Source organism: Hyla sarda, chromosome 1 (genome assembly GCF_029499605.1).
Source record: "Hyla sarda isolate aHylSar1 chromosome 1, aHylSar1.hap1, whole genome shotgun sequence".
NCBI lineage: Eukaryota > Metazoa > Chordata > Amphibia > Anura > Hylidae > Hyla > Hyla sarda.
The window spans coordinates 274312827-274338858 of NC_079189.1; the positions used below are offsets into that span (position 1 = coordinate 274312827).

At 45.8% G+C, this 26032-nt stretch overlaps 1 protein-coding gene across 7 annotated transcripts in view; it reads left to right on the forward strand.

The window, feature by feature from the left end:
• Positions 1-16366: 16366 nt before the first annotated feature.
• TCF3 (transcription factor 3) overlaps positions 16367-26032 on the forward strand; it is a 193452-nt gene continuing 183786 nt past the window's right edge. The window contains exons 1-2 of one of the 7 annotated variants that reach the window (XM_056572476.1): positions 16952-17060; positions 17187-17415. The gene's annotated coding sequence lies outside the window, so the exon portion shown is untranslated. Of the gene's footprint in view, positions 16422-16678; positions 16814-16951; positions 17061-17161; positions 17416-26032 lie in introns of those variants that run through there. The other 6 variants (XM_056572494.1, XM_056572465.1, XM_056572510.1 and 3 more) reach the window with 6 other exon arrangements.

Here is a 26032-nt window from a genome sequence, read left to right on the forward strand (position 1 = left end):
GGACTAGCCAGTCCTGGATAGATATGCAGTGGTAAGGAAGAAAAAAACCTTTTTCAAAGGGCGCTGCTGTTGTCCTGGTGAGATGAAGATGAAAAGTCCGAGGCAGAAGTATTTTGCAAGATATAGCTTCTTTATTGGTGTAGAATCATAGCAAGCAGGGATACAGGCTAGATAACGCATTTCGGGGGACAGCGCCCTCTTCTTCAGATCAGTGATCAGTTCACTGATCTGAAGAAGGGGGCGCTGTCCCCCGAAACGCGTTATCTAGCCTGTATCCCTGCTTGCTATGATTCTACACCAATAAAGAAGCTATATCTTGCAAAATACTTCTGCCTCGGACTTTTCATCTTCATCTCACCAGGACAACAGCAGCGCCCTTTGAAAAAGGTTTTCTTCTTCCTTACCACTGCATTATTCCAAGTGGGTGGTCGTGGTCCCTGTCAAGGATCTTACCGCCAAGACTGCTGCTCAACTCTTCTATTGACATTGGATCCAACCTCTGGGGTGTCTCGAATCGGTCCTCACGGATCGGGGAAGCGCCTTTGAAGCCCAGTTGTTCCAGGAACTTTGCCGGTTGCATGATTGCAAGAAGCTTCGGACGACGGCCTACCATCCCCAAGGGAATGGGCTTTGTGAGAGGATCAATCAAGTGTTCATCCAAATGCTTAGAGCTGCCTCTGTTTCAAAGAACGAAGAGTGGCCTCAGCTGTTGCATGAACTCCTAGAAATTTACAACAACACTGTCCACTGCTCTACGAGGTACACGCCTTTTTTCCTATCGATGGGCCGACACGGCCAATTGCCAAAGGATCGAACCTTCGTGTCACGATCACACCCTGTCGGTCCAGCCAAGATGCTAGAGAGAGTGTGATGGTGCAAGGGTTAAAGCCGTCAGACCTCTGGGTATCCACTACTAGTCCCAGAAAGTCACCAAATTAACCCTTAGATAAACGTGTTTTACCAGAGCCGCCTTCAGAAAGGTGAGCTCATATACTTAGAGATCAAAGACCAGAGCTGATTAAACATTTAATCTGATAAAAGGTATCACAGTGCTGACTATATAAAAATACAGAAACAAATGACATACAGGTATAAAAATATATAAAAGAGTTTTGCAAGACAAGTTCAGAAAACAAAAGATGAAGTTCTTACAGCATGATGATATAGCAGTCCTTCAGTGAGTTCCAGATGTTCTTAGGATGGTCTTGTCAACTTGTTGCACAGCCTTGAACACCCTGAGTCTAGCATTGTTTTACATATCATGTCTGCTTTCTTGAGAGGGAGACTCCATTCCCCCCTCCCATCTGATCCCCACCAGGGGGACTTCTCTGTTCCTGGCCCCTTATCTGTTTGATTATATGATGGGACCAGAGTGCATGACTTCAAAAAAGCCTTTGACTTCAAAGGTGATGTAAACAAACAGCCAGACCCCCCCAATAAAATGCAATACACAAAACACAGTCTGAATGACCTCTCACCCATGTCTTGGATAAGACATTACACAGTTACAATTATAATACACATATAGGATTTTAATAATCAGGCCTTGGGCCTGACACCTCCCCCTTAAGATGGGGACAGAGAGATCTTGCCTGCCAGGCTGATAGATCTGTCTCCATTAACCGTCTATTTCTTTTCTTGACACCACAGGCCCTGCATTCCCAGGCAAAGATGGCACTGAAGGGGCCTAGTACCTGATTAAGCTGCCTCCTCCTTTCATCTGAGAGCTGTGGATTGATCTCCACATCCTGAAGGGATCCCTGGCTCTTAGCTTCCTCCACTAGGTCTAGTAGGGGATCACTACCCAGCCCTTCCTCTGGTGCACTACATACACTGAGTACCACCTTCTCAAGATCATAGTATGCCATATTAATGTGGTACTGTCTCTGCCTCTGACCTTTCTCATCAAGGGCAACTACATATGTGGTGGGTTCCAGGCGCTGCAGAATGGGGAAGGGACCCTCCCAGGCGGCCTGCAACTTATTCTGCCTGATGGGGTTCAGAACCATTACCTTCTGTCCCACTTCATAGACCCGGTCCCTTGCATTGTGATCATACCAGTACTTCTGCCTGGACTGTGCTGCTGTGAGGTTGTCATGTACCAGCCCAGTCAATGCCTGCATCCTGTCCCTGAATTTCAGAACATACTCCACCACAGAAGTCTCAGGGGCATGTAGCCCCCCCTTCCCATTCTTCCCTAACTAAATCTCGGGGTCCCCGCACTTTGTGACCATATAATAACTCATAGGGCGAGAAATCTGTAGATTCTTGGGGTACCTCCCTGTAAGCGAATAACAGATGGGGTAAATACTTTTCCCAGTCTCTGCCCTCTGATTCTACAAAGGTTTTTAGCATTTGTTTCAAGGTGCCATTGTTACCCGACACTCTGTCCAACCAATGTAGAGGGTTGTGATCAGTTATGACAGTAAAATCCCTGCCATACAGGTACGGCTGTCATTTTTGCAAAGCCCAGACCATAGCTAGACATTCCTTCTCAATGACCGCATAGGCCACTCCCAAATGTCCTGCCAGGGGGGGTCTCATGGGCCAACCTTAGCAGCTCTTTCCTGTACTGCCTAGGAAACACTAACTGCCTTTCTCTCTCCTGGGCCCCTAGCATGCCTTTGGAAAGGGACTCCCAGTACAAGATATAATTTTCCCAATATACCCGATGCCCATCTGTGTCAACACCTGTATGTTCAGCACGTTGTCTCAGCCCTTCAAGGGAAGGGTCACTGCGCACAGCTTCCCGGAAATGCTCATTTCCCTCCCCCCCATCTTTGGGCATCAGGGAGCACATTTCCCCCAGGTAAACAAGCATCTCCACCTTCCTCTCCCTCAGTTCCAGACATAACAATGTTACAGGCATCATACACAGGGCTATCACTCCTTCCCTCCTCCTCCTTAGGCTTACAGGATTGGGACATATCACTCACTGCTGGTCCCTCATCCTTAAATGTCATCAGGGGCACACCAACCCCTTCCCCTAGCCCATCTCCACTAGGTTTTGGCATTGGCAATGCATTGTCACCACATGTTACAATACACCCCATTTCACTTTTGGAAAACATTACAGGATCAGTCACAGGTAAACATTTATCAATCCCCTGTACTCCCTACCAGTTTCCACATCTCGCAGTGTCTCCCAAAGTCTCGCACAGTACCTCAGAATGAAAAGGGCTCTCTCCTAGCCCATCCGGTGTGCAGGTAGTGTCCTCTGGAGCATAATGACAGAGCATCCGACCCAAATCATTCCCCAGCAGAACAATAACAGGGATGTCCTCAGAGACCCCCACCTCCCGCAAACCTTTACCTGTACCCCAATCCAGGTACACACGGGCCATGGGCACAGCAGGCCGAACACCTCCAATTCCTTTCAAAGCCATGGTTCTTCCAGGGATGATGTCCTCTGTATCCACCACTTCAGGCCGCACCAAGGTAAAGGAGGCTCCAGAATCTCGCAAACCCACTGTCACTTGGTCACCCACAGTAACACTCTGCAGGTTATCCGCTCTTTTCTCCACTGCTCCGGACACCAGAAGAACGTGTCCTCCAGCTACTGGTGGAGAATTATTTTTGTTGGGACAAGTGGCACTCAGGTGCCCAATATTGTTGCATCTGTAACATCGGTGGGTGTCCCCCTAACCCAATGTGGCTCCTGTTGCTTTTGGTGCTGATGGCAAGAATTTTTCGGCTGGCTTGGTGCTGCTGGTGGGGCTGTGTGGGTGTGTGGCTCCCCTCCAGGTACTTGCTCCAGCTTGTGCAGATCCACGCTTTGCTGTTGGTACCCGGTTGTTGGCAAAGTCATCTCCTAGTTCTGCTGCTTCCATGGATGTCTTGGGCTTGCAGTCCAAAATCCACTCTCTGGCTTCAAAGCTCCGTGTTTGGAGAAACTGATCCAGGACCATCAAGTCATCCAGGGCCTCATAGGTAGTGACTTGTAGGCCTCCAGTCCATAGCCTGAATGCAGTTCTTAGCTGACCTGCATGTTCAGTGCAGCTTTCTGTGGCACTTTGTTGCAAAGTCCAAAACTTTTTCCGATAAGTCTCTGGAGTCAGATTAAAACTTTTGAGCAGGGCAGATTTTATTGCCTCATAGTCCTGGTCACTCTCAGAGGAAAGAGAAGCAAACACATCCAGAGCTTTCCCTCGCAACCGTGGGGTTAGATATCGTCCCCACTGTTCCTTAGGTAGATGGAACTGCCAGCAAACCATTTCAAATCCCCTCAGGAACACATCCAGATCACCATCTTTCTCCAACATGGGAAAATGTTCCAAGCGGGGTTTGTGGTCTCCTTGATCCTGCACATCACTCGGTGCGGATGAAGCATCCCCTCTCAGCCTCAGAAGCTCCAGTTCATGCCTTCGCTGGGCCTCTCTTTCTGCGGCTTGTGCCTGGGCCTCTCTTTCTGCGGCTTGTGCCTGGGCCTCTCTTTATGCGGCTCGTGCCTGGGCCTCTCTTTCTGCGGCTCATGCCTGGGCCTCTCTTTCTGTAGTTTGGTACTGGAGAAGCAGTTGGAGTTTCATTTTGGCATCCACATTCCCAAGGTGTTGTAAGGCAGTCCGCATATAAGAGTCCAAGGCCTCATGTGGAGTACTGTCCTGATGGGGAGTAATGTTGTATTCCCCAGGAGATATCAGTCCTTGGATGGCAGTTCCAGCTGTAGGACTTTGTCTCATGTCACTAAGCTCTTCTGCACGGGCATCATACTCCACAAGATCAGCAATAAGTTGTTCCTTGTTCTTTCCTGCAGTAGGGATGTCCATTTCTTGGCACATTAGCCCCAGTGCAGGCTTGAACCGCTTGCGATATGCCTCCATATTTCCGAGATGAGACAGAGGAGGTAAAACAGGAGATGGGGTGGACAGAACTTCCTTGCACTCTTTTTGTATGTCTTTTAAACCAGCACTGAGCTCTGTCTTTGGAATTTACACACAAGAATATGTATGCAATTTCTTTTTAGTGCTAAGATTTCCTTACAGGTAAAATCAAACAAGCACTAAAAATCTCTAAATATATCCCGACGCTGCCACCAGTTGTCACGATCACACCCTATCAGTCCAGCCAAGACGCTAGAGAGAGTGTGATGGTGCAAGGGTTAAAGCCGCCAGACCTCTGGGTATCCACTACTAGTCCCAGAAAGTCACCAAATTAACCCTTAGATAAACGTGTTTTACCAGAGCCGCCTTCAGAAAGGTGAGCTCATATATTTAGAGATCAAAGACCAGAGCCGATTAATTAAACATTTAATCTGATAAAAGGTATCACAGTGCTGACTATATAAAAATACAGAAACAAATGACATACAGGTATAAAAATATATAAAAGAGTTTTGCAAGACTAGTTCAGAAAACAAAAGATGAAGTTCTTACAGCATGATGATATAGCAGTCCTTCAGTGAGTTCCAGATGTTCTTAGGATGGTCTTGTCAGCTTGTTGCACAGCCTTGAACACCCTGAGTCTAGCATTGTTTTAAATATCATGTCTGCTTTCTTGGGAGGGAGACTCCATTCCCCCCTCCCCTCTGATCCCCACCAGGGGGTCTTCTCTCTTCCTGGCCACTTATCTGTTTGATTATATGATGGGACCAGAGTGCATGACTTCAAAAAAGCCTTTGACTTCAAAGGTGATGTAAACAAACAGCCAGACCCCCCCAATAAAATGCAATACACAAAACACAGTCTGAATGACCTCTCACCCATGTCTTGGATAAGACATTACACAGTTACAATTATAATACACATATAGGATTTTAATAATCAGGCCTTGGGCCTGACACTTCGGGCTACAGGCACCTTTCAACAATTCCCCTCAGGTTTCCCAAGGTTGGGTGTCAGAGCATCAATGAAGAATTGAGGAAGCCAAGGACATTGTTGAAAAGAAAATGGGTGAAGTTCATGAACACCAGCAGAAAGATTATAATCGACATGCTTCGGCTCAGCCCTTACAGCTTGGAGATAAAGTGTGGCTCAGAAAATTTCCTAGAACCCATAAATTGGACTCCTTGTGGGAAACGGAGCCATACCCCATTACTGCAGTCCCTTATCCTGAAACGGACGTGTACGAGATACAGAAAGACGGGTTCGAGCCACAGGTGGTCCACAGGAATAGGATAAAAATGTGCCTGAAAAAAGATGTGCTTGGCCCATTTCCTCCTACTCCTTCTGCTCCTCCTGCTACTTCTACTCCACCTCCAACAAGGCCAGTGAGAGAATATGTGCCGGGAGAAGGAATTCATCCCACTATGGACGTTCCTTTGTTCCCATCTCAGCAGCCTACCATGTATTGGGGTATACCGTTCCCAGCTCCATCCAGCCAGCCGCCACTGGTTGCTCCACCCAAACAGTTGCCGGTAGCCATTCCGCCTAATCAGTTGCCAGTAGTTGTTGCTCCCTGTCAACCACCATTGGTTGCTACACCCAGCATCAGTCCTGCTCCAGTGACTGCTTCAGGTGTTGATGTCACTACTCCACCTGTCTTCAGAGAACCCCCCAGTCCAACCGAAGATATTGCTTCTGTTTCCAGCCCTCCAGCTGGTCCCTCGGGGACTGAAGTTCTTGAAGAATCCCCAAGTGAAGGAATTCCTGATGACTCGGTGGTGGTGTTGCGGTGGTCTCAAAGGACTACACAGGGCAAACTACCCACAAGGTACCAGGACTCACATTTAGTACCTGCACACATAGTACCTTTGATAACCCACTTCAATGCTCTGCCTATCACTTTCCAGTACTCTAGATTACTCACTTAAATGTACTACCTCAAGTTTCTCTAGTACATACACCAAAATAAATATCTCACTTAAGAAAACACGTTGTAGCATATTCATACCCAATTCCTGCCACTGTTAGGTACACTTCTTCTTCTCCTTCTTTGCGTGTGTGAGATGCTCTGCCTGGCCAGTAGGTGCTCTTGTGTATATAGAATTAAACACGCATTTCTAAGAATAACCTGGTTAGGTTGTTTTGAAAGTGCTCTAGGGGTAAGTAGCGTGTAGCCGATAGACCCTAGCAGCCATCCTTACTGTGACCTAGCTTCCGGCTAGCCAGTATAACTTTTGTGTACTAATAGGTAACTTATTGTTGGCGTATAAAATGTGTGAGATAATAAAAATGTTTAGCCAGCTTGAAACTAAAAGTATAGAGAGCTGTACTAATATTCAGTTTAGCCTTATAAAAATGTGTAGAGAGCTAATAAAATGTCTTAGGAGCTAGCAACTACATGTCAGATAGCTGCCTTATTGTCTAGTAAGCTTTAAAGTGTATAATAAGTTTAATAAAATGTCTATTAAGCTAGAAACTAAAAGGCTAGATAGCTTCCTTAAATGTCTAGATAGCACCAATGTCTAGATAGATTTCTATTGTCTAGTCCAGATACTAGTGAGAGTATCAGAGAATGTAAATGTGTTCCATGTTTACTTAGAATGTATAGCAAATTTATAGATCATCCTGTTCTAGTCCTAGTCCCTCTGTCTTAGAGGACAGGCGTCGAGGTCGACTTAAGTAAGGGGGTTTGTGGTGTCCCGGTACCGCATCCTATCCGGTACCTGTGTATATAGGTCCCCATAGCCAGAGTCCCTAGGACGTCAAGTCCTTTTTGTCTGGTCTGCCCCTTGTCACCTCTCATCTAGATAGTCATTAAACTAATAATTTAAGAAGATTTATGTAAATATAATAGTACTAATGTATATAACTAGTTAATTACCTGTCCCGAGAGTAGCAACACCTGCGGGTCACGTGATCAGGTAACCTCTATGGTTTTTTGCTTAAGGACCTTTGGAGGTCCCGGTGACATATTGCATCCACCATGCTTTGTGACGGTGAGTGACAGATATTCGGACCAATCAAAACAACCCCGCCCCTGCCCATATAAGGGAGCGGCAGCCCTGATTCTCTCTCTTGTTCTTGTGCAGCCAAGCAGTAAGCATCTCTCTTGTTCCTGTGCAGTCAAGCAGTAAGCATCTCTCTTGTTCGCGGGCTGTCAAACGAGCAGGATCTGCGCAGCTATCTTCCAGTGAGTTAGGCCCGAGCCTTGCGGCAACGGCTGATCTATTCAGAATTGTGAGTGTATCAATCCCTAAGCACTCTGCAAGATCACCGGACCTTATCTATCCCCTAAATCCGTACGGTCTTCGCAAATTACCCTAAATTCAGAGACTTGTATTACTATTCAAGGTCCACAACAACTGTCAGTCACTGAACTATGTAGAGACTGTTTGCATGAGACTGTTATTGTGCACTGGATGTACCGCAAGCCTTTCAGTAAAGTTTATCCAAGTTCAAGTTCAAGTACCTTGTGGACCTTCAGTCATTTTGTGCATGCACCTATCGTTACTGGGAAGGGCGGCGATAGGCCGGAGGATTACCTCAGCATACTAGCCCTCAGCCTGGCGTCATGAACTATAGGGTTAACCTTAATCCCTCATCTACCTAAACAACACCCCAACTACCATACACCCCCAAGGGCTACCACATTATTGCACTGTCCGTTTTGCATTGACTGTTTTTAGGCTTTGGCTCCTCTACTCCTTTTGCATTGTTTTTCCTTGTTTGGATTTCTGTTCGTGAAAATTCTTCAATAAAAATTTACAGTTTAAAAAAAGAAAAATGAAGATATCAGGCGAACGGCTGGACGGATCCAGGCATGGTAGGCATCATATTGATCAGTGACCCCCGCATTACCACCCATTACCTCTGATTAGTGTGTGTGTGTGGGGGGGTTGGTGACAGTTTTCCTTTAAAAATTATAGAAGGAATCTGATTGGCTGCTATGGACAACTTCACCACTCTTCTGCTAACCAGTTTTCAATAAATCACCCCATAGATCCTTACCAAACCATAGGTCACTAAAGGCTGGTTCAACTCCACACCACAGCAGTATGCTAAGAGATATGTTTAAATGGTACCTAAACATATGCTGTGGCATACCCCTAGACTTATATTTTGCCAACATAGTCAAAAGTATGTCACTTTTGGATGCCTTTTGTCCCCTGTACAATTTTCTATTGTGGAGAGTTCTCAAAATCTGTGCAAACCTAAGCAAAAGTGCTGAAAACAGTGTAGAGAGCTGGGGTTAATTGTATGATAGCGTGGGGTGATGTGACTGAGGTGAATGTTCGTGACGCCAGGTGTTAAAGGGGTATTCGAGGAATATTTTTTAGGCTGGTTTCACACTACGTTTTGTGAGTACGGTTCCCGTATACGGCTGGGAGGAGGGGGGCGGGGCTTAATCGCGGCGCCCGCACTCAGCCGTATAGGGGAACCGGTCGACCACGTTTTTGCCTGCGGTCAGGAAACCGCATACGGCCGAAAACGCCGCCGACCGGAGGCTGCGGTTCACTCCGGTCAGCTCATAGACATGCATTAAATACGGTTCCCCTATACGGCTGAGTGCGGGCGCCGCGATTAAGCCCCACCCCCCTCCTCCCAGCCTTATACGGGAACCGTAGTTACAAAACGTAGTGTGAACCTAGCCTTACTTGACTATGCTACAGGAGCTGTAAAGTTAGTGTAGTTCATAATAGTTACATAGTTACATAGTTAGTATGGTTGAAAAAAGACATACGTCCATCAAGTCCAACCAGGGGATTGAAGGGAAGGATGTAAGGGGATAAGGGAAAGGGATGTAGTTTTATAATTCTGCATAAGCTTTAATGTTATTTTGTTCCAGGAATGTATCTAACCCTGTTTTAAAGCTGTTAATTGTTCCTGCTGTGACCAGTTCCTGAGGTAGACCGTTCCATAAATTCACAGTCCTCACGGTAAAGAAGGCGTGCCGCCCCTTTAGACTAAACCTTTTCTTCTCCAGACGGAGGGAGAAGAAAAGGTTTAGTCTAATAATATAATGTTTAGTCTAATAATATAATAATATAATTTAGTCTATAATATAATGTCTGTACCTGTCTCTAACGGCTGGTCTTGTATTCTTATGTTATCTTTGCTCTGGATTTTCATTTTTAACAGCATACAAAATGACTCCTGTCTCGGGTATTTCCCAGGATGCAGTGCGGCCGAGAGCTGACATCATTAGTCAGGTGATGACAGGGAGCCTGTTCTGCTTCAATGGGTGGAGCGACCACAGGGAATTAGCAACCGCTAAAGGTACCCTGATTAGAAAGCACTGACCTTTTTCATTGAATCTAGCTTGTTTGTTGTTCAATGGGTGGGGTGATTGATGTGTGAGAGGTAGGAAAGTGGAATTCTGGGATTTGTAGTAAAAAAGAAATCTTCAACAGGAAATACTGAGGTTCACAAAAAGAAAGCCAAAGCTTTATGTTAATCTCACAACATTCAACCTGAAAGACAAGGGCAGCGCAGCTCCTTCCTAAGCATGTCCATGCACATAGGTGCTAAAAATCACCTTATGGTGGATAACCCCTTTAAAGTCAATATGGGCTTGGTCCTCAAGGGGTTAAGCGTGATTATAGTGTACCTGTCATCAACAAAAACGTTTTATATATAATACCATTATATGTTCCTGTCACGATGCCGGCTGGCAGGTAGTGGATCCTCTGTGCCAGAGAGGGATGGCGAGGACCGCGCTAGTGGACCGGTTCTAAGCCACTACAGGTTTTCACCAGAGCCCGCCGCAAAGCGGGATGGTCTTGCTGCGGCGGTAGTGACCAGGTCGTATCCACTAGCAACGGCTCACCTCTCTGGCTGCTGAAGATGCTGAAGATAGGCGAGGTACAAGGGAGTAGGCAGAAGCAAAGTCGGACGTAGCAGAAGGTCGGGGGCAGGCGGCAAGATTCGTAGTCAGGGGAGATAGCAGGAGATCTGGTACACTGGCTATTAACACACAAAACGCTTTCACTAGGCACAAGGGCAACAAGATCCGGCAAGGGAGTGCAAGGGAGGAGACTAGATATAGCCAGGGAACAGGTGGGGGCCAATTAAGCTAATTGGGCCAGGCACCAATCATTGGTGCACTGGCCCTTTAAATCTCAGGGAGCTGGCGCGCGCGCGCCCTAGAGAGCGGAGCCGCGCGCGCCAGCACATGACAGCAGGAGACGGGAACGGGTAAGTGACCTGGGATGCGATTCGCGAGCGGGCGCGTCCCGCTGTGCGAATCGCATCCCCAACGGCCAGGACAGGGCAGCGCTCCCGGTCAGCGGGACCGACCGGGGCGCTGCGGAGAGAGAGACGCCGTACGCGCTCCGGGGAGGAGCGGGGACCCGGAGCGCTAGGCGTAACAGTACCCCCCCCCTTAGGTCTCCCCTTCCCTTTGTCTGGTAACTGCCTCCCCTGGGATGAGGACACCGGGAAAGGATGGAGGGATTCCTCAACAGCAGGCGGAACAGCAGGAGTAGGGATGGGGAGGGAGGGCAGAGGGCGAGACTTGGCACGGGGCAGTGTGACACCAGGACGAGGGCCAAGAGGGGACACAGAGGTTTGCCTGATGGGACTGGGAGGGGGGGAGAGGTATTTCTTGTGGCAGGCAGAGTCCTTAATGACCTTAGGGGGACCGGATACAGGAGGAAGCACAGGGTCACGGCAGGGAGTACTGGGGACCGGTTGAAGGCAGTCCTTGGAACAAGAGGGACCCCAACTCTTGATCTCCCCAGTGGACCAATCCAGGGTTGGGGAATGGTGTTGAAGCCAGGGTAGTCCAAGGAGAACTTCAGAAGTGCAATTAGGAAGGACAAAAAATACAATTTCCTCGTGATGAGGTCCGATGCACATTAGGAGGGGCTCCGTGCGATAACGCACGGTGCAGTCCAATCTGGCTCCGTTGACCGCGGAAATGTGGAGTGGCTTGACAAGACGGGTCACCGGAATGCGGAATTTATTCACTAAGGACTCCCGAATAAAATTCCCAGAAGCTCCAGAGTCCAGGCAGGCCACAGCTGAGAGGGGAGAGCTGGCTGACGTAGAAATCCGAACAGGCACCGTGAGACGTGGAGAAGTCGACTTAGCATCAAGAGACGCCACACCCACGAGAGCTGGGTGCGAGCGTGCGTTTCCCAGACGTGGAGGACGGATTGGGCACTCCACCAAAAAATGTTCAGTACTGGCACAGTACAGACAAAGATTCTCTTCCTTACGGCGATTCCTCTCTTCCAGGGTCAGGCGAGACCGATCCACTTGCATGGCCTCCTCGGCGGGAGGCCTAGGCGCAGATTGCAGTGGAGACTGTGGGAGAGGTGTCCAGAGATCTAAGTCTTTTTCCTGGCGGAGCTCTTGATGCCTCTCAGAAAAACGCATGTCAATGCGAGTGGCTAGATGAATGAGTTCATGCAGGTTAGCAGGAGTCTCTCGTGCGGCCAGAACATCTTTAATGTTGCTGGATAGGCCTTTTTTAAAGGTCGCGCAGAGAGCCTCATTATTCCAGGAAAGTTCAGAAGCAAGGGTACGGAATTGTATGGCGTACTCGCCAACGGAAGAATTACCCTGGACGAGGTTCAGCAGGGCAGTCTCAGCAGAAGAGGCTCGGGCAGGTTCCTCAAAGACACTTCGAATTTCCGAGAAGAAGGAGTGTACGGAGGCAGTGACGGGGTCATTGCGGTCCCAGAGCGGTGTGGCCCAAGACAGGGCTTTTCCAGACAGAAGGCTGACTACGAAAGCCACCTTAGACCTTTCAGTGGGAAACTGGTCCGACATCATCTCCAAGTGCAATGAACATTGCGAAAGAAAGCCACGGCAAAACTTAGAGTCCCCATTAAATTTGTCCGGCAAGGACAGGCGGAGGCTAGGAGTGACCACTCGCTGCGGAGGAGGTGCAGGAGCTGGCGGAGGAGATGATTGCTGAAGAAGTTGCGAATGTTGGTGCACAATGGTGGACACTTCCGACAGCTGGTGGGTTAGATGGGCGATCTGTCGGGCTTGCTGGGCGACCACCGTGGTGATATCAGAGGCAACTGGCAGGGGAACCTCAGCGGGATCCATGGCCGGATCTACTGTCACGATGCCGGCTGGCAGGTAGTGGATCCTCTGTGCCAGAGAGGGATGGCGAGGACCGCGCTAGTGGACCGGTTCTAAGCCACTACAGGTTTTCACCAGAGCCCGCCGCAAAGCGGGATGGTCTTGCTGCGGCGGTAGTGACCAGGTCGTATCCACTAGCAACGGCTCACCTCTCTGGCTGCTGAAGATGCTGAAGATAGGCGAGGTACAAGGGAGTAGGCAGAAGCAAAGTCGGACGTAGCAGAAGGTCGGGGGCAGGCGGCAAGATTCGTAGTCAGGGGAGATAGCAGGAGATCTGGTACACTGGCTATAAACACACAAAACGCTTTCACTAGGCACAAGGGCAACAAGATCCGGCAAGGGAGTGCAAGGGAGGAGACTAGATATAGCCAGGGAACAGGTGGGGGCCAATTAAGCTAATTGGGCCAGGCACCAATCATTGGTGCACTGGCCCTTTAAATCTCAGGGAGCTGGCGCGCGCGCGCCCTAGAGAGCGGAGCCGCGCGCGCCAGCACATGACAGCAGGAGACGGGAACGGGTAAGTGACCTGGGATGCGATTCGCGAGCGGGCGCGTCCCGCTGTGCGAATCGCATCCCCAACGGCCAGGACAGGGCAGCGCTCCCGGTCAGCGGGACCGACCGGGGCGCTGCGGAGAGAGAGACGCCGTACGCGCTCCGGGGAGGAGCGGGGACCCGGAGCGCTAGGCGTAACAGTTCCCTGGTTGGACTTGATGGACTTATGTCTTTTTTCAACCATACTATGTAACTATATATATATGTATATTTTTAATATACATTGGTAATATGTTTGTCTCTGCAGCTATTGCCTGTATGTCTCTATAAGGAATCCAAAAACAGGAAGTGAGGGTGGACAACCAGGGCTCTGTGCAGTGAGGACAAGCAGTGCTCTGTGCAGTGAGGCTATGGCTCACACATGAGGATGATTGACAAGCCAGAAGCCTGCACAGAGCCTTGCTTGTCCTGTCCTCACTTCCTGTATTTCCTGCATTTTCCCCCATCTTATACACAGACTTTTGACTGAAGTCCAAACACAGGAAGTGCAGCCTGGAGTGCTGAGGGTGTGTGTGTCATCCAATGATAGCTCCTCTCACACTTAACTGCCATATGCTGTTGGTTGGACCCCCCCCCCCCTCAGCACTCCAGGCTGCACTTTCTGTGTTTGGGCTTCGGTCCAAAGTCTGTGTATGAGATGGGGAAAATGTGCTCTTGAGCTTTTTTTAAGCTCAAATAAAACATAGAAACTTCATTTTTTTTTAAAAAACAAAGTATATTAGAAATATTTTTATTTACCATAAGGAGTGCAATAGCAAAAATTTGATTTAATGAGAGTGCCCATTTAGAAAAAAAAATATATATATCTGAATGGATGCTATGGGCAACTTGCTTTGCACAGGTTTTGAAAAAACTCCCCATATGATTTTTTTGTGGTATAAAAAATATCTGCACACACCACTTTTCTGTACCTCAAGAAAATCCCATAAAAGTATAATAGTGAGGTATAGGTCTCTGTGTGTATACTAGAGATGAGCGAACTTACAGTAAATTCGATTTGTCACGAACTTCTCGGCTCGGCAGTTGATGACTTTTCCTGCATAAATTAGTTCAGCTTTCCGGTGCTCCGGTGGGCTGGAAAAGGTGGATACAGTCCTAGGAGACTCTTTCCTCTTAACCCCTCATCTACCTAAACAACACCCCAACTACCATACACCCCCAAGGGCTACCACATTATTGCACTGTCCGTTTTGCATTGACTGTTTTTAGGCTTTGGCTCCTCTACTCCTTTTGCATTGTTTTTCCTTGTTTGGATTTCTGTTCGTGAAAATTCTTCAATAAAAATTTACAGTTTAAAAAAAGAAAAATGAAGATATCAGGCGAACGGCTGGACGGATCCAGGCATGGTAGGCATCATATTGATCAGTGACCCCCGCATTACCACCCATTACCTCTGATTAGTGTGTGTGTGTGTGTGTGTGTGTGGGGGGGGGGGGGGGGGGGGTTGGTGACAGTTTTCCTTTAAAAATTATAGAAGGAATCTGATTGGCTGCTATGGGCAACTTCACCACTCTTCTGCTAACCAGTTTTCAATAAATCACCCCATAGATCCTTACCAAACCATAGGTCACTAAAGGCTGGTTCAACTCCCCATATGATTTTTTTGTGGTATAAAAAATATCTGCACACACCACTTTTCTGTACCTCAAGAAAATCCCATAAAAGTATAATAGTGAGGTATAGGTCTCTGTGTGTATACTAGAGATGAGCGAACTTACAGTAAATTCTATTTGTCACGAACTTCTCAGCTCGGCAGTTGATGACTTTTCCTGCATAAATTAGTTCAGCTTTCCGGTGCTCCGGTGGGCTGGAAAAGGTGGATACAGTCCTAGGAGACTCTTTCCTAGGAATGTATCCACCTTTTCCAGCCCACCGGAGCACCTGAAGGCTGAACTAATTTACGCAGGAAAAGTCATCAACTGCCGAGCCGAGAAGTTCGTGACAAATTGAATTTACTGTAAGTTCGCTCATCTCTAGTGTATACATTTAAAACGTATACCTTTTTTTATTTTTTGGTTTTACAGTTTTTATATAAAAGAATATATACATTTAAAATACATAAATATATATCACAAAAAAGTTTGCAACATGGAGCAAAATTGGTCTTGTTTAGGTACATACACTTGTAGTATACCCCAAACGTATGTGTGGTACAGACATACGTGTACGCATTACTTTTCTATACCACAAAAACATTGTAGCTAATCATGCAGTAGACAAAACAGTCAAACGTGACCTATATTATAGAGATTTATAAAAATCTGTGCAAAGAAAAAGTTGCCCATAGTAACCAATCAGATTGCTCCTTTCATTTTGCATTGGTCTTGTTAAAAATAAAAGCGATCTGATTGGTTGCTATGGGCAACTTCTCCTCTGCACAGGTTTTGATAAATCTCCCCCCAACCTTTAGATACTGCTTAATTGTCTATTCACACGTACAGTATTCTGTGAAGATTTGACCCACAGGATTTTCTGCTGCCGATTTCAATGTAAACGACTGAATACAGCTTGAAATCCTGTGCATCAAATCTGCGCAGAATACTGTATGTGTGAATAGACCCTAAACGTATCCCTCAGCGTACTGCTGTGGTATAGATCTGAAAAAGCCCTAAAACTGGGCCCTCAATCTGAACCAAGTGGCCATTGATATGTGTGGACGAAGCCCAAAGCAGGAACATCAGGGTTTCTTATTTCTGGACCTATACAAGTCCTTTTTTCCTATACTTGATAAAATAGGATATGACATAATGGGGGATGAGAACGTGTTCCATATGATGCTGAGGAACTGTGAGTGGCTGTGGTGAGAGTGTACAAACTGTGTGGGAGGGGTGAGCAAAGCTGGAGCTCCCTGGAGACCTGAGCAGCCATCTTAAATCTGTTCTCTGAGGAAAGCCAATTACGTGCAGTTCCTCAACGCAACGTCGATGGTATCAAAACTGGTGTACGGGAAAGGTAGAAAACACGCCATTTCCTTAATTAAGTAATTGTTGTGTGCCATAGACCCACTGTCCCGGTACAAAGGAAAAACTATGCACCGCGTAACGTGAAAACCAGAAGTGAACGACAGCCATTAAATAAACTACAGAAAGGATAGGCGTGTAAGATAAGGCAAACTGATCTCTCCCCTCCTTATTAGGCCCCCAGGATGTCAATCATTCCCTCCTCGGTCCCTGATTGGTTCATGGTAAGTGGGCGGCGGATCGCTCTCTTACGCGGACATTAAAAAATATATACAACTTCGTCGTGCTGGCTTAGTATCCTTTCGCATGAGGCGAGAGGAGAAATAGTCCATTTCTCCCGCCCTCTGTTGCCTCGGGCTGGGGGCAGTACGCGGACAGCGAAGTGTGAGTACTGCTTAATTTTTGTCACATTGTACATAATAGGAAACGAAGACTGAGTATTGAGGGATAAATAAACAGGGGCAGTATGTATGTGCGAGTGGTGGTTATGAACCTGGTTACACAGGAAACGCATGTTACTAGAAAACCTGACTATTCGGAAGCCTTGACGATGGGACGTCTTTATGCGTTATCCAGGCTGTGGGGCGGGCTCCGGAGAAGTGGCCTGAGCAGAAGCTTAGTAGCAGACGGAGTGAGAATGGAGGGGAGGGGAAGGGAATGGGGGAGGGGTGGCTTTATAGTTGGGGGAGGGGGTGGCGGGGGCTCTCTTCTGCCCTCCCCCTCTTTCTTACTCTGTGTCTCTCTCGTTACATTGTAGCACTAGAAGTAGTTATAGTTGCTGTTTCCCAGTCTAGAAACAAACATCTGGATCCCCCGCCCCTAAAAATCATTCTGGAAGAGGCAGTCACTGGAGGGACCCCCGAAGTCTTAGCAACTCCATCGCTGAACCTATTTTTTTTTTTTCCTGGTTTATCCTGCTTCTGGGGCGGAAGAATTCATTGGCAGCTCCATGAAATCCTCCTGGATGTGGTGAACTGTGTAGAGAGGTAAATGTTCCTCCATTGCTGCTCAGCGTAGACGTGGACTTGGTGCCTGCGGTTTTGCTGTTTCTCCCTCTTGTCTCATGATCTAGAGATACGGTCTTGGCCAGCTCTAGGCTCAATGACGATGGTTTGTTAGATTTCATAGGTGTTCTGTATACTGAAGGTGGATGTCTAGCACTTTGATGCACTGTTTTGTATCTGGTCTCCTGTTTTCTTCACCCCTCTCTTCATGTGTCTGTCTTCCAGACAAATCTTACTCTTCTGGTGGCCCAGGCCTTTAGTATAAAGTGTGAATCCAAGTTTTTGGACCCAATTCCACCCCCCTCCCCCTCAGCTTGATAATCTGTGTTGTTGTGAGCCATACCATTCTATATCCTAGGAGCTTTTTCATTTTCTACAATACAATTCTGCTAGTTTATGAGTAGTTTGGCCTTGTCTATAGAGATTCCCAAACTTCATGTTTTTTTATTGTGGCTTGTGGGCTCTCCTAGACGCATGGCAGGGGTGTAATGGTGGCTGAGAACCTTTTGTCCATAAGGAATTGGTTCTTCCTGAGTGAGTTTGGCAGGCTCAGTTTGTTGAAGGAGGGGAGGGATGAGAGGGAGGTGGTGGTTGTAGAGAGGAGGGGGTGTCTTTCTGTGAGCTACAGAAACATCTGCTATGTGTTAACTGGCTAGAACAGGGACTCAAGCGTTTATCTTGACAGGGAAAAAAAGTAACTTCTGTGTATTTAATATATTTCTAGTTCATGTAACTGTTGACCCGTTATTTTGTGTTGAGATCTTGCCAAGAATGCCTTGTTTCTTTCATTTTGATGGTCTCATTGTCTTTGCACGTTCTGGACTACACACAAGCGAAGCAGGACAGGTTAATTTGTTGGAAGTGAGAAAATGGAGAGACCAGAGGACTGTAAGAGGTGGCGAACCATATTTATCAAACAGCTGTTACATTTTTGAAGACCTCTAATAAAACATAAGACACATTAGAATTTTTTTCTATGGGGTGTTAAGGATAGTGGGGGGGGGGGGCTTGGTAGCTGCAGCTGTGCCACATATGTAGAAGACAAAATTGTCTTACAAAATTTTAGCACATGTGCCTGAGTTGAATTACTGCTAGTTGACACTGCATATCGCTATTTGTTTAAATGTTTTTTTTTTATTAGAAAAAGCATTTAGCTTTGTTACTTTTCTCCCTTAATTAAAAAATGTACCTACAGAACTGCAGAGTGTAAACAAGATCACACGTATGATACTAGTTCACTTCTGTAGATCTGTTGGAGTCCTAGAGTTCGGGCCAGAATATCAGCAGTACAATGCTCACATCTGGATAAGGCCTTTATAGTTTCTCCTCATTAACAGTTTAGAAATCAAGATGGTTGAAAACATTGCAGATTTTACATACAGCCAGACTAATGTTCATTGGCCCCAATATAATTGCCGTATCTGTTTGAAATTTCTTTTGGAAAGCATCTAGAAATTTGTTTTCATGCAAACTTTAAGGCTGGGTTAAGGAATAGTAGTTTGTTCAGCATTTGGTGCTTGTTCTGGTCAGGCTGGGTTCACATAATGATTTGAGCCTCCGATGCACAAAAACTATATGAAGCTCAAATTGGCTAAGTTTGTATCTGCACAGACAGGTATGTTTACATTAAAGGACTGTAGTGCAAGACTTTTATATATTGCCGTGCCCGGGCTGCTAAAATAAACAAAATAAACTTTAACATACCTTCCCGCGTTCCCCCGTTGGTCCGGTACCGGTCTCGCGGTGCAAACCTCATTTAACTTGTTGGGGACGGGGACGTCGCAGAGCCGTCAGCGTATCACCGGCCGCAGCGATGTCCCGCCCTGGCCGGTGATAGGCTGAGCGCACTGTCGTGTAAGGAGCTCTGGCCGGCTTCTTACGTGACAGTGCTCTCAGCCTATCATCGACCGGAGCGCGACATCGCTGCGGCATGTGATACGCCGACGGCTCTGCGGCGTCCCCAGAAAGTTGAATGAGGTTCGGACCGTGAGACCGGTACCGGACCGACGGGGGAACGCAGAAAGGTATGTTAAAGTTTTGTTTGTTTTTGCAGCCCAGGCACAGCAATATATAAAAGTCTTGGACTACAGTTGTCCTTTAACTTCTATGGCGCAGCAGACCTGATCGTAGTCAGCTACTGACTAAGATTGGGTCATTTTCTCAGCGCATCCGATTTTTGACACACTAAAAATCGTAGCAGACCACAATTTTCATTCCTTGTAAAAAAACAAACAAAAAATAAACGAACGTGCTGAGAAAAGGACCTGATCGTAGTCACAAGCTGACTACGATTGGGTCCGCTGCTCCATAGAAGTTAATGGGTCTAATTTGTTAATAGCCAATTTGAGCTTCTGAAATCGTATCTGTGCATGGCTCAAATCGTGATGTGAACTCAGGGAGAGATTTATCAAAACCAGAGGAAAAGTTGCTGAGTTGCCCATAGAAACCAATCAGATTGCTTCTTTCATTTTTGCAAAGGCCTCTGAAAAATGATGTGATCGGATTGATTGCTATGGGCAACTCAGCAACTTTTCCTCTGGACAGGTTTTGATAGATCTCCCCATCAGTCTTTTTAGCCTACAGCAGGAGTGGAACAGATGCAGAAAAAAGTGCAATTCAATTTTCTGAATTTGTTTTCTACTTGGGATTAAAATGGAGCAAAAACTACTTGTCCCTCATTAAGATCCACTTGTCCTGGTACACAAAATAACTTTAACCAAATAGTCTGTAAACAAAGGTCTTTATTAGATTTAGTTTTTGCACTTTTGTTTCACACTTTCCTCCTTGCCCTATAATAGCCATAACTCCTATTTTCCCATCTACAGACCCATATAAGGGCTTGTTTTTTGCGGGACAAATTGTACTTTGTAAGGACACCTTTTTATTTTTCTAGAACTTATGCTCAAAAATTGCAAATTTGGGTTTTTTATTTTTTACCCGTTCACCTTGGTCTGACTTGCATGGTATTTTGATAATCTAGGTTGCCCTGATTACAACAATACCACATTTGTTTAGTTTCCCTCATGTCTTACTATCTTAAAATTCTAAACTTAAAAACATTTTTTTTAAACTTAAATTTAGGGATCGACCGATTATCGGTTTGGCCGATATTATCGGCCAATATTCAAGATTTTGGACGTTATCTGCAATTACATTGCCAATAATGGACCGCCGCCACTGCCCCATTGCCTCCCCCATCCCCGGTTTTATAATTACCTGTTCCCAGGGCCGGGGGTCCACGCTACTTCTGGCTCCTGCGGCGTCCTCTGTTACGTTGTGCGCTGCGTAATGACGAGTGACGTCCTCAACGTGACGTCACCGTCAGTGCGCACAGTGACGGCGCAGGAGGACGCTGCCTGAGCCAGAAGTAGTGCAGACCCTGGGAAAAGGTAATTATAAAACCAGGAATGGGGGAGGGAATGGGGCAGCTGTGGGGGTGGTGGTGACAGGAGGACCCCAGGACAGGCAAGGGGAGAGATGCGGCTGGCGGCAGCGGTCTCTGGCACCGCAAAAGCTGCTGCAGTTAATTAATTTAACCCCTTAGGGACTCAGCGTTTTCCGTTTTTGCATTTTCATTTTTCCTCATCACCTTCTAAAAATCATAACTCTTTCAATTTTGCACATAAAATGCCATATAATGGCTTATTTTTTGCGCCACCAATTCTACTTTTCAGTGACATTAGTCATTTTACCCAAAAATCCACGGCGAAACGGAAAAAATTCATTGTTCGACAAAATTGAAGAGAAAATTTCATTTTGTAATTTTGGGGGCTTCCGTTTTTACGCAGTGCATTTTTCGGTAAAAATAACACCTTATCTTTATTCTGTAAGTCCATACGGTTAAAATGATACCCTACTTATATAGGTTGGATATTATTGTACTTTCGGAAAAAAATCATAACTACAGTAACCCCCCGACATGCGATGGCCCCGACATATGATAAAACCGACATACGATGGCCTCTCAGAGGCCATTGCATGTCGATGTCAGCATCGACATACGATGCTTTTATATGTCGGGGCCATCGCATTAACTGATATCCGACAGCGCAAAATGCTTAAGCTGCTGTCGGATAGCAGTTTATGCATCCCGGGCAGGTTCGCTTACCTATTCCCGCTGCTCCGGGTCCACTTCGCGATCCTCCGGCATCTTCCGCATCTTCTCCAGGGTCCGGGCCTCGCTTTCCGGCGTCGTTATTACGTCACTACGCACGCGGCGCCGGCGCAGCAGTGTAATAACGTCACCAGAAAGTGAGGCCCGGACCCTGCAGAAGATGCGGAAGAAGCCGGAGGATCGCAAAGAAGACACTGGAGCTGCGGGACAGCATCTGGAGCCCCTGGGACAGCATCGGGAGTGGTGAGGACCTGGTCCGGAGCGGCGGGGACAGGTGAGTACAGCTTCCTATACTTTACATTGCACGGATCCCTCAACATACGATGGATTCGACAAACGATGGGTTGTTTGGAACGAATTACCATTGTATGTTGAGGGACCACTGTACATGCAGGAAAATTTCTATGTAAAAAATTCTCATCTTCTAACCCCTATAACTTTTTTATTTTTTCACATACGGGCCGGTATGAGGGCTCATCTTTTGCGCTGTGTTCTGAAGTTTTTATCAGTACCATTTTTGTATTGATCGGACTTGTTGATCGCTTTTTATGAATTTTTTCATGATGTAAAAAGTGACCAAAAATACGCTATTTTGGACTTGAATGGACTTTGAATTTTTTTGCGTGTACGCTATTGACCGTGCGATTTAAGTAACAATATATTTTTATAGTTCAGACATTTCCGCACGCGGCGATACCACATATGTTTATATATATATATTTTTTTTTTATTGGAAAAGGGGAGTGATTCAAACTTTTATTAGGAAGAGGTTAAATGACCTTTTGTTAACTTTTTTTTTCCACTTTTTTTTTTTTTTTGCATTGCTATAGCTCCCATAGGGAGCTATAACACTGCACACACTGATCTTTTATGCTGATCCCTGCAAAGCCATAGCTTTGCACGGATCAGTGAGATAGGGGCTCGATTGCTCAAGCCTGTAGCTCAGGCTTGGAGCAATCAAACCCCGATCGGAAGCCGTGGAGACAGGTAAGGAGACCTCTGCCTGCATCCCAGCTGATCGGAACATCGCGATTTTATCGCGATGTCCCGATCAGCCCGACTGAGCTGCCGGGAAGCGTTTACTTTCACTTTCAGACGCGGCGGTCAACTTTGACCGACACGTCTGAAGGGTTAATAGCACGCGGCACAACGATCGATGCCGCGTTCTGTTAGCCCAGGGTCCCGGCTATGACTAGCAGCCGGGACCAACCCGGTGTGATGCGGGGAACGGGCTCACGGCGTACAGGTACTCCCTGAGTCCTTAAGGATCGGGGATGCAGGGCGTATGCATACGCCCTGCGTCCCCAAGAGGTTAAAGCGCCGATAACTTATACCGGAATATAACCTCCACAGAGTATCGGTATCGGCCCTAAAAAAATCGGTCGATCCCTACTTTAAATTGCCATTTTCTGACCCCCCCCCCAATAACATTTTTAGATTTCCGCATACTGTATGATCTGACTTTTTAATAGCTTATTACTTTATTTTTTCTGGATATGATGTTATAAAAATGCATTTGGTTTGGTATTTTTTTTCTTTATGCCAATGCCAAGTATGTTTTTTTATGTTTACACCTTTTTTTTGTATGTGAATTTTTAATATGGAAGAGATTAGTGTGTGTTTTTTGGACTTTAATTAAAAAAAAATCAAAAAAAAGTTTAACACTTTATTAGTCCCTTAGGTGACTTTTAGGAGGAATCATTAGATTCCTCATACAGATCAATGCTGTTCTATTGAACTCCCTTGATCTGTGTCATCTGTGCTCAAATACAGATCCATGGCAGCCAGGAAAGGAGAGGTAAGCCCTCCCTCTGGACCACCAGCGACTAGTTAAAGGTCCCTTTAGACGCTGCTGTCAACAGTGACAGCGTCGATCTAAAGGGTTAATAGCCGGCCACGGCGATCGCCGCTTGGGGCAATTGGCGCAGCCCCCAGCTACATAAATCAGCTGGGGGTTACTGGATATGGAGCGGGCTCGAGTCAGGAGCCCGCTCCATACACCTTAAGTGCGCTGGGTTGTCTGGTCTGCTCTACTAGCCCGAAGCAGGGCTAAATGTCGGCAAAATGCACCTGCCTGGCTCCCGGAACTGCATGTACCAGGCGTCTCGCGGTAGGAATTTCACATCCCTGTAGTACTGTAATCCCAATCTAAATTTATATATTGGGCTAGCAGTGCTAGTGTTTTTTTTTTTCTTTTTTTTTGTTTACTACTTCTTGTGATTTTCCATTGTTTTTAATCACCAGAAATATTTCTGGTGATTAAAAAGCAATGGAAATCACAAGAAGGAAAAAACAAACAAAAAAAAACACACTAGCACTGATAGCCCAATATATAAATTTAGATTGGGATTACAGTACTACAGGGATGTGAAATTCCTACCGCGAGACGGTTGAGGTTGTGATTCCTAGCGCTACACTTCCTTTGAACTAAATTTAAAAAAACAGGATGCTCTGTGAAAACATTCACATATTCATATTAAAATGAATGGGATATTCTGTATTTTCTCATTTAATTTATTAAACGGGTATCTTGAAGTTCTCTTACTTGCCGCTGGCAGTCCAGTGTTTGTTTACTTACCCTTGATGTCCAGACGAAGTTTAACAGCCATAGGCCATGTTCACACAATGGAATTTTCATGCAGAATACAATTGATTTCAGCACTGTGCACATGGCGGAATTTCTGCAGACTCCTGAATTGGGATTTCTGTGGCAGAAACATCTGCTGCTGAAATCCCGATTCCGGAATCTGCAGAAACAATAGACATGCCACGTCTTTCTGCAGATTCTGCATGGAAATGCATGCTATCTATGAGATGTTACATTTCCGAGTGGTCCTAGCGCCGGCATGTTTGTGTGGTGCTCCGCTGTTGGTGGAATTTTTGGACAGAAATTTTCTTTGTGGACATTCAATCGTCTGAACATAAACTTAGTGTGTTCAGAACGTTGTCAGTACAGAAAGGACAGTCTGTAATCCTTTGTAAGTAAATAGGGATTTACTTGACTGGGAGAGACAAGTGTGGTGTATTTTTTTTCTATTTTATTTTACACAAGTAGCACACCTTTTGTAAGTAAATTGGAATGCTTTTGTACCTGCAACCATTAAAGGGGCACTCCGCTAGACATCCGAAGGATAGGAGAGAAGATGTCTGATTGCAGGAGTCCCCCCCCACTGGGAACCCCCGCGATGTTGGCTGAGGCACCTCAGACTTCCGGTGCACGGAGCGAACTTCATACTGCCAGATGACTGGTGATGCGGGGCAGAGGCTCGTGACGGTCATGCACCGCTCGTGACATCACGGCCATGCCCCCTTAAAGGGGTACTCCGGCGGAAAACTTTTTTTTTTTTTTAAACAACTGGTGCCTGAAAGTTAAACAGATTTGTAAATTACTTCTATTAAAAAATCTTACTCCTTCCGGTACTTCTTAGCTGCTGAATACTACAGGAAATTCTTTTCTTTTTGGAACACAGTGCTCTCTGCTGACATCATGACCACAGTGCTCTCTGCTGACATCATGACCACAGTGCTCTCTGCTGACATCATGACCACAGTGCTCTCTGCTGACCTCTCTGTCCATTTTAGGAACTGTCCAGAGCAGCATATGTTCTATGGGGATTTTCTCCTACTCTGGACAGTTCTTAAAATGGACAGAGATGTCAGCAGAGAGCTCTGTTTTCCAAAAAGAAAATCATTTCCTCTCTAGTATTCAGCAGCTAAGAAGTAATGGAAGGATTAAGATTTTTTAATAGAAGTCATTTACAAATCTGTTTAACTTTCTGGCACCAGTTGATTTAAAAAATATATATATTTCACCGGAGTACCCCTTTAACCCCATTTTGGCCTTAAGGACTCAGACAATAAAATTTTTACGTTTTCATTTTTTCCTCCTCTCCTTCTAAAAATCATAACTCTTTTATATTTTCATCCACAGACTAGTATGAGGGCTTGTTTTTTGCGCGACCAGTTGTCCTTTGTAATGACATAACTCATTATTTCATAAAATGTATGGCGCAACCAAAAAAACTATTTTTGTGGGGACATTAAAAAGAAAAATGCAATTTTGCTAATTTTGGAAGGTTTCGTTTTCACGCCGTACAATTTACGGTAAAAATGATGTGTTCTTTATTCTGAGGGTCAATACGATTAAAATGATACCCATTATTACATACTTTTATATTATTGTTGTTCTTAAAAAAAAATCACAAACTTTTTAACCAAATTAGTACGTTTATAATCCCTTTATTTTGATGACCTCTAACTTTTTATTTTTCCGTATAAGCGGCGGTATGAGGGCTAATTTTTTTGCGCCATGATCTGTACTTTTTTGATACCACATTTGCATATAAAAAACTTTTAATACATTTTTTTTATAATTTTTTTTAATAAAATGTATAAAAAAAGTCGCAATTTTGGACTTTTTTTTTTTTTTTTTTACGTTCACGCCGTTCACCGTACGGGATCATTAACATTTTATTTTAATAGTTC